This window comes from Etheostoma spectabile, chromosome 4 (genome assembly GCF_008692095.1).
Source record: "Etheostoma spectabile isolate EspeVRDwgs_2016 chromosome 4, UIUC_Espe_1.0, whole genome shotgun sequence".
NCBI lineage: Eukaryota > Metazoa > Chordata > Actinopteri > Perciformes > Percidae > Etheostoma > Etheostoma spectabile.
This window is the reverse complement of record NC_045736.1, coordinates 31,555,577-31,571,530: the sequence shown is the minus strand read 5'-3', so window position 1 is coordinate 31,571,530 and position 15,954 is coordinate 31,555,577. Positions and strand designations below refer to the sequence as shown.

At 40.4% G+C, this 15,954-nt stretch overlaps 1 long non-coding RNA gene and 1 pseudogene across 1 annotated transcript in view; one reads left to right on the top strand and one right to left on the bottom strand.

Moving 5' to 3' along the window:
- The window catches only part of LOC116688696 (uncharacterized), a 19,646-nt gene that overhangs the window by 782 nt on the left and 2,910 nt on the right, over window positions 1-15,954 (top strand). The window contains exon 2 of the long non-coding RNA XR_004331837.1: window positions 6,958-6,960. This is a non-coding gene — a long non-coding RNA (uncharacterized LOC116688696). The remainder of the gene's footprint in view (window positions 1-6,957; window positions 6,961-15,954) is intronic.
- The window catches only part of LOC116688693 (sodium- and chloride-dependent taurine transporter-like), a 14,106-nt pseudogene continuing 595 nt past the window's right edge, over window positions 2,444-15,954 (bottom strand).

The window sequence follows — 15,954 nt, the reverse complement described above, 5'->3', positions numbered from 1 at the left end:
AAGGATCTTAGCACTCAGGAAAGATTGGATTCAATCGTGAGAGTCATAAACAAGATCAGCTGGATTTTCTTTAACTCTTCCTGTTTTCAAAATGCCATAAATCAATATTTCGTACATGCTTCTGATGCTGTTGTTCTTACTGGAAAGTGCTGACACGTCTTTTACTTTAAGCATTACTTTCCTTTTTCTTAATGCAAAGATCCTTTCGAGGGGAATCGAGAACCAGATCTGTACAAAAGTTGAAGATTAAAACGAAGCGTTGTGTATTAAAACGGGACGTGTGCGATGGGAGCTCAGCTGTACAAAGACGACTCATATAGGAAAAAGTTGTATGAAAATAGATGTCTGCTGTGGATTCGGTTTCACAAATCCCCCCTTTAATGATACTCTATTCTATTTGAAGAAATCAAATAAATCGACAAAAGTAATAATCAAAATCTAAGAGGACACAAACATGAGGCCCTGTTGGTCAAATTCCTGCATAACTGTATGTTTGACATGAATGAATATTTTGATCTATTTTAATATTTCGGCTTTTTGGGGGTGAACAGAAGCACTTAAAGCTGAAAGCTTAAGAGTTTTGACAGTATTCAGATTTGTTTGGAAGCCAATGAGGACCCTGAATAAAAAACATGGCAGTGTTTTTTTCTTTTTGGCCTCATCATTTGATATAAAGTCAATATACAAATAAGGTGCAATAAAACTCACTTTGACTCACCCTTTCTGTACGTTTGCCTGTGATTGTGGAAAACCTAGGCAGTTAGAGTTGGGATTTTCCATTCTGTGTGGCAAAGAACTGATCTAATGGCCTTTCAAGCTGGACAAAAAAACATCAATTTTTGTTTGCTACCACAGTTAAAAGTCTACATTTTCCGGACACTGGATTAATGCATCTATAGGAGACGGGACACTGGTGACACACACAAGTTACACAGACATATTAAAGTGAATGCAACAGTAATGTCATACTTATGAGATAGTCTGCTTTCAGTTGTCAAAGGCTCACATCGACGATATCACGGCCGTCTAAAGACATTTTAAATGAGCTCTACATGCATCGACGTAAGTTGGATGTAAGTACAGGTTTTAAGGGTGTCAGACATAACCTCCCAGTGTCATTTTCATATACAGTGGTGCTCATAAGTTTACATGCCCATGCTTAAGTTGACTAAAAAGAGGAATAAAATAAACATGTTTTGTAAATGGATCTTATTGCCTTTATTAAAAAAAAGGAAAAATCCAACCTTTTAAGGACACTAATTTTCTTTGTGAATGAATGATGTATTGTAAATAAATAACTGTTCTTACTTAAATACAGGGGGCCTAAGTATACACCCCCTATGTTAAAATACAGGGGGCAATAAGTATATATATATATATATATATATATATCTATATATAATAATATATATATATATAATCTATATATAATATATATATATTGGCATGGTTTTATTTCAATTAGACTAATAGCGGTTTGATTTGCATTGAGAGATTATTTTATGGAACGTCTCCCATGCCAATCTATGTATGTATGGTGAGGGTATATGATAATGTCGGGGGGGCTATTTTTATTCCAAAGGCCAAGAGAACTTTATCAGGATGCATAGTATCCTGATCCATGAAATAACTGGCATTTAATAATAAAACTCTGCCTGCCTTTATGGAATTTAACATAGTGGGGTGTATACTTAGGCCCCCTGTATTTTAAGGAAGACAATTTGTTTATTTACAACACATTATTCACTCACAAAGAAAATGAGTGTCCTTAAAAGGTTGGATTTTTCCTTTTTTTTTTAATTAAGGCATTAAGATCTATTTACAAAAGATGATTTTTTAAAATTCCTCTTTTCAGTCAACTTAAGCATGGGCATGTAAACTTATAAGCACCACTGTATATCTTATATTGTATTATATAGTGCCCAATTTCACAGCTTATATTCAAAGTTTAGTTTACTACTCTCTTCATGTTTGATTGTTTTTTGGTTTGAATTCCCGGCATCATTTTAAGGTCTCACAAAGTCTGACATTACACATTTCAAGTTATGTTTTTTTTTGAATGTTTAGAACTGTTTTTAGTTGTAGTTCATTGTAATTAGCCCAAATGATGATAGACGCCCAGTTCCCAACATTTTTTAGGGAATTTAAGGTCCAGTGGGTTCGTAGTCTAAAACTTGCATTTGCATGCCTTTTAATTGCTTTTTCGAGCCCTTTGGAGTTCCTTTTTTGAAACGAGGCTTTCAGCTCTCAACGTGTGTGAGGGGGAAGCAACTGTGCGTGGTGACTGTGGGAAAGACGTGACCAAACTGTCCTTTCCTGGCTCGGATTTGTCTGCAGCCAGCTGCCACATTTCACAGCGTCTGGAAAGGAGTTTGACGCTCAGACGAGTCGACGGTCTGGCTGATTTGTCGGGAGTGTCGCCCGACCAACGGTTGCTTTTTTCCCATTGGTCTGGCTGAATGTACCCAAGTGAAATACTGCCCCCTGGTATTTACAGAAGAGGAAAAGCTATAAACCCCCAACACCTACGAACTTACAGATGGAGCCATTGTAGAATCCCCTTTGCGTTATTTTTTTTTTTACTGTACATCGAACTACACAAAAGAAAATATTTGGGGGAAAAAACAGTTTGCAAAGACGGAACTGTCTGGAAAAATGACTGATGTAGGATTATTCCTACAATGGCTGCCACCGTAAATGAATGATTTGTATAATAGCTTAGTATTTTCACCCGATGAAAGAAGTGTTCCTTCTTCTATGCAAAACTACATAGTGAATACCAATAACATTATAGTCTTAATAAAAACATTAAAAATAAAAAAAAAATCTAAACATTGACAGAGGAAGAAAAAAATGACAATGTGACTTCCTCTGTGGATAATAAAACAAATCCAATCCAAAAATTGTAAGCCAAGAGTGCCTATAGCAGTCACTTATGTACTGTAAACTGGTCTAGGACAGAGAAAGATAGATAAAGAGATAGATACAGACTGTTTAGCTACTACTGTACAGTACGCCACAGACAACACACTCAAGGGTTCAGCCTACACACTTCAAATCCTTTCAGATACCTCTCTCTCTGTGCAGGAGCGGGTTTCAGTGCAAGTTCTCTCTTTGTCCCATAGCTTATGGCCATGGAAGATGGGGATATTTGTGCTAAGGTGCATTTCAAAACCGGGATACCCCGGTTTGATAAGAGTCATCGGCATTTGCGTAATCTTTCTTTTCAGCTGCACCGGGCAATTGTGTGTATCAAGTGGAAACACAGAAAGAAAAAAAAAACAGGTTGTAAAACTCGCAGGATTGGGAAACTTCCCATGCATTTTTGAAATTCAGGACGGTTCACCTTTCTCACATCTTGCCTTGTGCGGCTGAAATATCATAATCAGATTGTCTGATTACCGAAGTGGGGACTTTATACCCGTCTACGTCTAATTGTGACATGGGTAGAAAACACGTCTCTTAATTAATAACCTGCAGTGCCTCGATCGTCACCTCGACTCGGCCTCGGCTGAACGCAGCGGAACAGAAAAAAGCCAAAGTTGAACCCTAGGGCGCACGTGCTCAGATAAGAGCTCCGCGCTCACTGAAACGGAGAAAGAGCTGTTATGTTCCAAGTACAGCGCCGAAAACTGGTGATCTGCGATCAATGTCAGAACCCTTTTTTTTTCTTCTTCATTTTGCGGCCAAAAAAGGCTGTTTGATTCCAAGACTCAATAATCACTTCTTCCTTCTTCTTTTTTTTTTCTTCTTCTTCTTTTTTTTTTTCAGAACAATGGCTGGTTTTCTGCAAAAGTAGCTGGTGTAACAAAACATACATATATACCAGCGGAGGACCAGAGGCTGGTGTGAATTTGCCACTGTGCCTTTAATAAAGACATCAGTGGGACATGTGGATGTTACAAATAGGAGGGGAAAAGGACCAGCACCAGTCATTCAGAAAAAGATTTGAAATGTGATTAAGAAAACCCATCAAGAGCAAACTACGTCCGAAGTATTCCTACAATATTTGAAACTGGAACCTAATTTTTTTCCTTAAAACCCTTATCAGTCCACCAGACAGACAGACAGACAGATAGACAGAAAACTAGCTAGCTTTAGAAGCATTTGAGAGGACAGGAGAGGAGAGCGATCTCATGGAGAGCCTCCGCCTCATTCCTTTACATCATGGTTTCTACAATGGTGTGGGTGGGGGCCTTCATCAGCAGGCCCTTGTTCCCGTTGGGGTCCAGCGGGTAGGACAGCTCCTTGAGGCCACGGTGGTCTGCAGGACGGGAGCTGGCCCCGCCGCGAACCGGGGCAGCCACCGCCTTGATCCTCTGCAGGAAGGAAGGAAGGAAGGAAGGAAGGATGGACGGAAGGAAGGAAGGAAGGAAGGATGGACGGAAGGAAGGAAGGAAGGACAGAAAGACAGAAGGATAAAAGGAAGGAAGAAAGGAAGGAAGGAAGGAAGGAAGGAAGGACGGACGGACGGAAGGAAGGAAGGATGGACAGAAAGACAGAAGGATAAAAGGAAGAAAGGAAGGATGGACGGAAGGAAGGAAGGACGGACGGACGGACGGACGGAAGGAAGGAAGGATGGACGGAAGGAAGGAAGGAAGGATGGACGGAAAGACAGAAGGAAAAAACGAAGGAAGAAAGGAAGGATGGACGGAAGGAAGGAAGGAAGGAAGGACGGATGGAAGGAAAGAAGGATGAAAGGAAGGGAGGATGGACGGAAGGACGGAAGGATGAAAGGAAGCAAGAAAGGAAGGATTAAAGGAAGAAAGGAAGAGAGGATGGACGGAAGGAAGGAAGGATGGACGGAAAGACAGAAGGATAAAAGGAAGGAATAAAGGAAGGATGGACGGAAGGAAGGAAGGATGGAAGGATGAAAGGAAGGAAGGAAGGATGGATGGATGGATGGAAGGATAGAAGGACAGAAGGATGAAAGGAAGGAAGAAAGGAAGGAAGAGAGGATGGACGGAAGGACGGAAGGATGAAAGGAAGCAAGAAAGGAAGGAAGCAAGAAAGGAAGGATTAAAGGAAAAAAGGAAGAGAGGATGGACAGAAGGAAGGAAGGATGGACGGAAAGACAGAAGGATGGATGGACGGAAGGAAGGAAGGAAGGAAAGAAGGATGGAAGGATGAAAGGAAGGAAGGATGGATGGATGGAAGGATAGAAGGACAGAAGGATGAAAGGAAGGAAGGATGAAAGGAAGGAAGAGAGGATGGACGGAAGGATGACAGGAAGGACGGTAGGATGAAAGGAATGAAAAGAGGAACGATGAAAGGAAGGAAGAAAAGAAGGATGAGAGGATAAAGGAAGGAAAGGAAGGGTGAAAGGAAGGAAGGGATGGATTGGAGAAGTGTGAGAGAAGGACAAGTTAAAGGGGAGAGACGAAAGAGAAGGAGGGAGGACAGAAAGAAGGGGGAAGGAAAGACCACAGAAGGAATGATGAAAAGGTAGGTGAAAGAGAGGAATGGAGGGAGCAGTAACGGAAGGGGGAGTGAGCAAAAGAGAGGGGAGATCAAAAAAAAAGACAAAAAGGTCAAGAGGGTGTTTGCTTATTTTTACAATAAATACAAAAAAATACAAAATCTACATTTGAGGGGATTGAAATAATCATTTTTTTAACAGTATGTCATTCAGTGGAGTGAGCGTCTCTGATCTAGAGCTGCCAGGAGGAATCGATTATTAAAGTGAACGCCAACTATTTTGATAATCGGTCATTTCTTATGAAAAAACTCTCTGACTCCATCTTCATAAATGTGAATATGTTCTTCTTTCCCTGGTGACAATATCTTTGACTTGTAGACAGAAGAAGACATTTGAGCTAATAATGTCATCTTGGGCTTTGGGAAACATGTTTTTTTTACCATTTTCTAACATTTTGACAGGCCAAACAACAAATCAATTAATGAATAAATAAATAATTGACAGATCGATTGACAACTAGTAAAACTACTAGTCGCAGCCCCTAAAGCTGCAGACGCCTCCCCCCCCCACACCCACCTCGATAAGCGGCCCGTCGGATCGGATGATCTTGATGACGACCACCATGGGGATGCAGATCATGGAGGACAGGGCCAGGGTCCAGCCGATCCCGATGGCCCAGTCCGGGTACTCGTAGACCTTGTTGTACGTCAGCGGCTTGTATTTGACCAAAGAGAAGATGAAGCAGCCCTGGGAGGAAGAGGAGCACACGGGATTAAGGTCCTGCCACACAAGGGTTAAGTGCCGACAAAAGACCTATCTGTGTTCAATTATGGTCCGGGATTGATTTCCACTCTCGATTTAAAATGGCGGCATGTCTCTTTACGAAACGTGGCCATCATGATGAGCCTTGTACACGTTTCAGGAAGCAGAAGCATTGTTGTCATAAAAAGAGGAAGCAGTCAAACCCTTGGTTATGGAGTACTGTTTACTGCAATAAGGGCAGACTCTTACCATGCACAGTAAAGGAGTGATGTAACTCCAGCTCCATTTCATCCAACGATTTGGTCTGTAGCCAAGCATGTCCTCAAGTGCATCATAGAAATTATCAACGCCTGGGAAGACAGTGAAATTATTAGATTATTAATAAATACTGACCAGTAAACTCAGTAACACAATGCACCAGGACTGCTATTTAGGATGTCACAACAATAAATAGGCAAGAAGATGTTGTTTCTATACAAGCAACGCAAAATGCCTTACACAGGGAATAACACAAATTACATAATGAAGACATAATAAAATAAAGAACTTAAGTTTGCAATGCAGAAAATGAATCAACCTAAGTCCCATAGAGTTATAATTAATCTAGGTTTCCAATCTTGGATGGCTTGTGCATGGATGATTGTCAGTTACAATGTATCAATACTTAGATGTACTAGTATTCCAGTCAGAATCTGATTCTGCTCCATCAGACTGTGAGTATGGGTTTGTGTACCTCTGTACTCATTTGGACAGACCTACAACCAATCAGAGGACAGAGTGTGTGACGTATGCTGAGCGACGCATAGTTGTGGTCAGAACTCAACCGCTAGCTACCGCTGATGCTAGCTACCGCTGATGCTAGCTACTAGCCAATAGCCCCGACGGATGGAAAACACTAAAAGAAGTTACATCCACGTTGCGGGCTTTACAGCAAGGCTACCCAATTTGGGGCCCGCGGGCCAAGTTTGTCCATGGCCCAACACGGATTTGACATGCTCATGTTCATTTTCCTTTTACGTTAAAAGTAATGACTATGAAACATACATTTTGTGCGGTTAAAAAGCAATCTGAGTTCAACAGCAATGTAAAGCACAGTGCTCTTAAACTTCCCATTTAAGTTGCCTTCCATCCAGATACATTTTGGCCGTTCATATGAAAGAATTTGGGCACCTCTGCATTACAGCATCCATAAATCCCTCGGATGTATCATAAAATGGATGTATTAGAACACATGGTGAGTTACAGCTATTAGCTATATTCATTACAGCTACAGGACCTGGGAGAACCGTCATATGAGCGTGCCCAGTGCAGGGCGACATGGGGGGGTGCAGTCCCGCGGGTTGCGTTCAACCCAAGCGCTCTTTGGTGACTTGGTTGATTACGTTACTGTCGGTCGTCTGTCTATCATCGTGTAAAGCCCGCCCTGACAATTTGATTGGTCTTGTTCGAGCATAGTTGCTCCACAGCGGATCAAGTCCAGACCGAACTGGCTAAGAGTTTGATTTTTAACCGATTCATGATGCATTGTTACATCCATACTTCTTTTTTTTGCATTTGCATTACCAGCAATTGGCCTGCGGTCTGATAAAAAGGCCTTGCTGTCTCTAAATGGACTTAGCTGGGATCTCCTATCTATGGATCTGTACATGCTCTTTGAGAGAGTACAAAACAACAAAAAACAGCCAGACGTCAAAGTCAGAGTATGGAGACATTACAAGACAATACATTAGAAGCTTCCTGTGCAGTAGTAAGTTATTAAGAATACATCCTACAGGCTCACAATATTTAGTTATATGTTGAAGCGTGGTACTTACCATAAACCCAGGCAACAGCTATACATTCAAAGAATGCCACCCACAGAAGGCACACACCGCTAGCTGCATAGTAATCAAAGAGCTGGAAAACATACATGCCACCCTGCAGACAGACACACAGACAAACAGGCTTTGAAATCGGTTTTATCCAAGGACATATATCAGGCAATATTTTCATCTTACGTTAAATATTAAAACCTGTGCAGGGTCTATCTTCTTGTTCCTTTCAGTGCACACAGATTCAGTTTAGCCTTCCTCAATACACTGAGACTCAGGAACACTTACTAAAGTGGAAGAGCTTGTAAATAATATATGATAATGATCCTAAAAATATGTAAAACGGGGACATTTTCAAGACTTGATGACCAAATTTGAGCAGCCGGCATGTCCGTATGCAAGACTGCCACTGTGTGTGTGTGTGTGTGTGTGTGTGAGTCAGTGTCTTTTCTGTTTTAACAATCATGGGAATCCTAAACTTGAACCAGGCCACCACAGCCATAAAAAGATGTTGTCATGGGAACGACAGAAGGACAGAGAGAGAGAGAGAGAGAGAGAGAGAGAGAGAGAGAGAGAGAGAGAGAGAGAGAGAGAGAGAGAGAGAGAGAGAGAGAGAGAGAGAAAGGCAAAATAGAATGACAGAAGGAAGCTTGAATTTGTGTGTGACCAGGTTTGAATAGGAAAGGGAGGATGAGGATGGATGAATTAAAGAGTGATGAAAGAAGGAGGAGTGTGAGACTAAGTGCAGGAATTGGGGACATTGCATGGACAAAAACCTTAAACAACCAAAACAAAAATCTATAATTTGCTCTTTTGTCCCACAACTGAATCAACCTACAGATATTTCATGTAAGCATTTCATGGTTTAAAGAATGGTTTTCACTGGGGAAAAAGCCTTCATGCATATATTTTTTTATTTATTTGTAACACAGGGACTTATGCTAACTGCATCGTATAACCTAGCAGGTCCAGTCAAGATAGTTATCTGGTCTTTCTCACGTTATACTCTCATAGTTTTGGTCTGTCGACAACAACAACCTTTATATGAGATGTCGGTTTAGTGGTCTAGGGAATGAATAGGCAAAGTAAAATGGGTCTTAGGCTTGATGCAACTTGAAGAAATTACGCATTATCACACGTTGTTCCAGTACAAGTCACTTTGTTTGGTTGTAAAGGAGCTTGTCTGTGATTTAAGGTACATGGCTATACATATTTCTTTCCAAAGTGCCCAGTCACAGAGGCAAGAGTGTGACAAATTGTCTCGGTCTTGGAGAGGTCTCCTACAGAAGATGAACGGGCAAAATCAAATGTACAGTATAACACAAATGGTCCAATTCTAACAAAGGAAATTGGCGTTGGAACCCTTTTGCCACTGGATTCTAGTGTCTCAAAATGTGGATTCTCATTATGTTGGATTTCAGTTTGGTAGCAATGTTGTAATTGTGATTGAATATTAGGCTCTAATTACATTCAATCTCCTTTTAAATTGATGTGTGGACAACATGTGTCCATCAGTATACTTAGTAACACTAACACACACAGTCTGTTGATACGTGCATTAGAAGTTTCAAAGTGCATCATCTTTGGTGGAGGCCAGCTTATTTGGCTCAAGGTAAAAAATGTCCAACTTTGAGAAATCTCAATTAATAGACCGTTTTCACAGCTAACTGTGCTATGCTGTGACTTGACATGAAAAGGATGGGTAAAACAAATTGGGTTTCATGTGAGCGAGCATGCACAATACCAGCAAACTTAGGAAACTAACACTTGTATGCAACAAGTCAAAATGTCCACAGTGAGAACGGTCTATTGGTGCAGGACAAGTCTTGGGAGGATGAGACATCACGACGATGTGTCTGTATGAATCAATGTGGAGGAAATGTTGATTTTATGTTTTCCGAGTTCCAGAAAAGGTCAAAAAAGAGAGAATGAAGGGAAGGAATAAGATATGATGAGAAGCAGGGGAAAACAGACACAAGACAGAAATAGGAGAGAAGAAGAGGAAGATTTGGAAAAAGCTAAGTCAGGTCTACAGTATCTATTAATACCAGAGGTTTGATGGGAAGTTCTCATGACTTAAAAGTATAAATAGCCCCCTGTCCTCTCCCCAGGGACGGACTCTTATAGCTGCATGAACACTGTTGTCCCTGGAGTATTGAGCTGTTGGACGGAGCCTCGAAATGAGGCCAGCAGCCATAGTGTACGATATCAACATGTGCATGATCATACTCTATAAATGATGTATATGTGATAGACAAGTACTGTATATCCAAATGAACATTGTGGATGGAGCCTCGACATGAAGCCAGCAGCCATAGTGTACAACATCAACATGTGCTGTGTGGATGACAATACTCTATAAATGATGCATATGTGATAGACAAGTATATCCAAATGAACACTGTTGTCCCTGGAGTAGTGAGATGTTCGATGGAGCCTCAACATGAAGCCAGCAGCCATTGTGTATGATATCAACATGTGCTGTTTGGATGATAATACTCTATAAATGATGTATATATCCAAATGCTACCCTATCCTTAATAGAGACAGAAGACATTAAGTCCCGCCCACACCGGATGGGGAAAAAAACTCTTTGCTCTCCATTGACTTGTATTGCAATAAAAGTTAAGGTGCCGCTTTGTCAATTCCGTCTTCTAGTAAACAACAGAAAAATGCCTAAAAGCTGCTGTGTGGTAAGATGCATTACCAACTTGGTAAAGAACCCATAACTTAAGTTTTTAGAAGCTGACGAATCAGAAAACTGAGCTTTTAGGAAGACAACAGTGGATACAGGCGTGGAGAAAGGGGCAACCCTAACCTAACAACATGCCCAATGTTAGTTAGAAAGCATTTTGTTACCAAGTTAAATATGTCAGTGTTAGGGGAAACTATAATTCTGTATGTTAAACTCACTATTATGTTTGCAAGTGCCTTAGCTTGCTAACACTAAGCTAACATTAGCTTACTTACAGCTAACTTGTCCGCTCCGTCAAACAAGGTAGGGGTCGGATATACGATATCATCACGATACTTATGCCACGATACGATATTATTGTGATTTTAAACTTATTGCAATAATCTGCAATATATTGCAATTTATAGCCTTTTTTCCAACTTGTAATTTTTCCCAGTTTTGAATGTCCCCAAACGGAAACTTTTTCAATATCTGTTTTAGCTAAAAAGATACATTCCTCTGCGTATTGTTACAGTATTGCCACTGAAAATATCGCGATACTTTCCAGTATCAATTCCCCCCCCCCCCCGCCCCCTAAGACAAGGGGAGCTAAAATAATCCTTTGACATCTGTGAGATGGATGCCTTTAGTTAGCTCCAGGCACTTGGTTGCAGATGGTGGAGCAGATTGTTTTCCCCTCCGGTGGGCGTGGCTTTCAGAGTATGACACAATGCGCTCAGTCTCTGTGATTCGGTGTTGTTACCTTGGTAACCATGGTAATCCAAGCAGGTAGCTGATGCAGCAGATGTAGCGATGAAGGTCTCTCTGCGGTAACCTCCTAGGAAGACGGATACAGATCCACCAGTGATGTGATCTGCCCTTCCACCTCCACAAACTGCAGGGACACACACAACACACACACACACACACACACACACACACACACACCACACACACCACACACACACACACACCCCACCACACACACACACACACACACACACACACACACACACACACACACACCACACACACACACACCAACACACACACACACACACACACACACACACACTTATGTGGATATGGGTTGACCCTGAGTATTTTTGTAAATGTTATGTAAAACAAAATTTCAAATTTTTTTTTTTCTTGTATCTGTATATCTGCCAGTATGTTGGTATTTCTGCATGTATGTTAATCAGACTTTGCTTATTAGAAAAAAAGATGAATCTGTTTATTTGCTTCAAAATACACAGAAACACATTTTCAGAAAATAAAACATGCTGCAGGAAGGAAGCGATAATGAGTTCCGATGTGGAACATTTCTCTTTATGGAAGGTTTATGCATACAAAGTAATATTCAAATTCAAGACATTTTAGATAAAGCAGCATGCTTTAAAGTTTGGTGCACAGGCTTCTACTGTAGTGTGTTGCTCATGGCAACCTCAATAACAGCCATGCGTGTGATCACCACATCCCTTAGTGTCTAACATCTGGAAATGTGTGGAAGGTGTTTCCTGTTTGTGCTCACCTGACTGTCGAGGCCAAGCAGCAGCAGCATAATGAAGAAGAGAATTGCCCAGACTGTAGGAAAAGGCATCATGGAAACAGCTTTAGGGTAGGCAATGAACGCCAGGCCTGGGCCTACAGAGGAGAAGGGGTGGGGGGGGGAGGGCAGAAAGAGAGGGGGGAATGGGGGGAGGAGGCAACATTAATATCACGGTAAGCTCATCTGATCTGCCTCCCTGTGGGAAGAAAAAAACCCAAACATTGGCGATGCAAAACCGGATATGAATGCATGATTAAACATGGGCTACAGCACGGAAAATAGATGTTTTTTGTGTTATGCATTTGTATGCAGCTAGGTGTAAATAAATAGAGGATACATAGGGATTATGTATGTCTAACACACATCTTCACTTACCTGTTACGTCCTTTGAAAACAATACTTATGCAGTTAACACATGACACCATTTCAAAACATTGAAAATGACATATTACAAGATACAAATAGTAGAATATTGGAAGATAAAGTATCATAACAAAGAACATGTAGAGTACAACATGTAATGTAAGTTGTTAGTATCGTGTGACTGCATCTCTGTGGAAGTAAGTCATAGGAGAAGTTGAGAAGCATGTACAGCACGTACTAGTTTTATATGTTGTGTGGAGTAGACATTGCAGACAAATTAATATGATATTAATGATATATTTAACCTACTTTTGCTTGATTCACTTTTACAGGCAGGGGAAAGACAATCAACTGCTAGAAAAAGGTAAATCAAGTGCATCTTGGTTTCTCGAATTATTGAGTTTTTAAGTACATCAACACCTACGTCACTTTAGCCATTTTGCATCCCTGACTGAATTAAGCGTGATCCTATTCCTATATGAGGAATGCAAAATGGCCACAGCAAAATAGCAGCAGATGGCAAAGGCTTTTTTTTTATGAAGTCTAATTTGGCATTAGTGCTAAATTGGGAACTGTAAAACAGAAGTTAAGAAACAAGGAAACAGCCGTGACAGCAATACACCATTGCAGCTGATAGCAAGGTACTAAAGAATCTTCAGTTTTCTTTTTGCAAATTATGACAAGGCATCCAACCAAACACCGTGTTGACTCGAAAAATAGTACCAACTTCCATTTCCTGACATGTTAATCCTTAATTTCTATAGAAAATCCAATTTAAAAAAGGTAATTTTGTTCCATTTTTTGAGTCCTGGACTCCATTTTCTAATGCATTGGTGTCTAAGTGACTATTGTGAACAGAAGCCTTTGATATTGGTCCAGCATTGAGGGAGAACGCTGTAACCAGCAGTCAGCCAACCAGGCTGCACTGTAATTACAAAGGGGGTGTGCATCGTCAATTTTGTTTATTAAAAGCGCTGTTTATGCCACGACTCGGATTATTATTCTAAGTGTCGGACACCATTATGGAAAGGATCCCTGCAGAGACTTTTTATTAAAGAGTAGGGTTGGGTATCGTTTTTTTTCTGCTAAAACGATACTTTACAAATGGTGGCGGTGCCTAAAAGGTGCCTGAACCTATACTTTAAAAAAAAGGGGACTAGGTAGTTTACAATAACTTTGAATGCACCACGAGGCTTACTAATTTCAAGTGAACGCACCGTCTGTCTTGTCAGCTGCACACTGCTAAATGTCCCGATGTTGGAATCCTCTACAGTGAAATACAGACACGCTTTACACCGCTTAGCTTAGCATTTAATCCAGCTGCTAGCTAATGGTAGGCTAACGTTACCTGCTGCTAAGTGAAGTGGTGACTAGCGTCAAATGCAGCAATGCTTCTGTTTTCTCTTACGTCTGTTTCAGAGCATGAGTGAGCAGCGCAAAAGGCTTTTAATTGGCACCGAAATCCATGTTATGCTATTCGGTCCGGTAGATACCGACAGTTTAGGCACTGGTGCCGTATTAGCACCAGGTACCACTACCTAACCCCATTGAAGAGTAAGTAAGAGTATCCTTACAAACCGCCCTGAAATTGCCATCACCAAAGTCACCAGATTCCATTTAAATAAATACTTTTACTCATATAGGAGACGGCATTTTTTCACGTGTAAATGGGTGAGTTAAGGGCTTATTATTTAACCGGATTGGTAATTATTGTGGAAGGTTGAACCAAGACAGCTTTTGACAGTTAGTGATTTGGGGATTTCTTGTTAAAAAAAGGATCTTACTCTTTAACAGAAAGGTTTGTCTTTGTAGAAAAACTTTCTATCACTTTGTCAGAGACGTGGAATAATAATCTGAGTCTGTCAGTTGCAAAACATGTGCTTTTATGGACGTAAATTGAAGGTGCGCAATTGCCCAATAATTTACATTGTAGCTAGTTTCACAGCTGCCGACTGCAGCGGTCTCGCTTAATACTGGACCGATTTCAGAGATTGTCTAAGGATACCAAGAATCCAGGTTGAAAAAAAGAACAAGTGTGATAAATCATAACTCGACTGTCAAAAACTAAAAATACCTAAGTTTTTATTTATTTATTTTTATTTTTTAGTATGGTCTTGGATCTACAGAAGCCGTCGTCGTGTGCTTTTATTGCACTCTCATGCTGATAACTTCCATTCCTCTGTCAGGTACAACAGAATCAAGCAGTCGCAGTTAAGGCAGGCTTACTTGTGATGTTTCCAAATGTTCTATAAATCTATTCTTAGGCTCACAGCACATGGACAAACTCTTTCAAGCTGGAAAATGACCCCTCGATTAGCAACTGCACAACGGTGCAATCGGCTCTAAATATTACGTTTTGTTTGGGCCCTCTGTAATCTCGAAATGTTGGAAATGATTTGTCCAGCCATAGTATGATATTCCAATAGTGCTAACCCCAGGCTAACCTTCTATTGCTATGGTAAGTTTGAGTGCCATGTTGCTTTGACTAGTTCCTCTGATATACTCTTCTAATCTTGAGGACTACCAACCCACTCGCCAAACACAACGCTGATACTGGATAATTTGGGGAAAAATTGTATTTGGCACTGGACTCAAATTGGAGACTATAGACTTGTCCAATATTCGTATCGACTGGGCTGGCAGCATGGGCAGTGTATAAAGTCTATTCAAAACTTATGATAATCTCGGGGCAGTAGATGAAGCATAAGTTTCACAAAAGCATTTGACTCTAACAACATCATTGTTCTGTAATCAACAAAAATTAAAGTTCCATGTTTGTGTCTCATTTGACGTCAAACAAGATGTCTTATGTCTTAAGGGTGTAACAGAAGCATGTAAAATCCCGAAAATAGGAGATTCAAACTTTCCAAACAAGGCCCAATAGTGATTCTAGAAAAAAAAAAAAAAATGTTCATCAGTCAGTCACTAAGTGTATCTTTTTAAAGAACAAGCCAACCTCAATTTTTGACTGCTTTGTGACATGAAAAACAAGCTTTAATAAAATCATTTAGTGATTCGAAAAGCAAGCCTGACGTCCAGCTTCCACTGAGCTAACACTGTTTTCCTCACAAAAACAAAAGTTGCATTTTCAGCCTCAAAGTTTTTGTAAAATGGCACAAACTACATATATAGACATATATATATATATATATATATATATATATATATAGTTTAAGTCCATGGAAATTATGTTGGGACTTAGGGTTACATAAAACATTTAATAAAAACACTTCAGGCTCATGTGATCATAAATACTCAAGTTATTTAACTGTCTTTATTACTTTGCTGAAACGTTATACACTTCATGTTTAGCATGGAGCTTTGCCATTTGGTTAGGTATTTCATGGCTGTGGGCCCTAACATAAATTACAAAAAG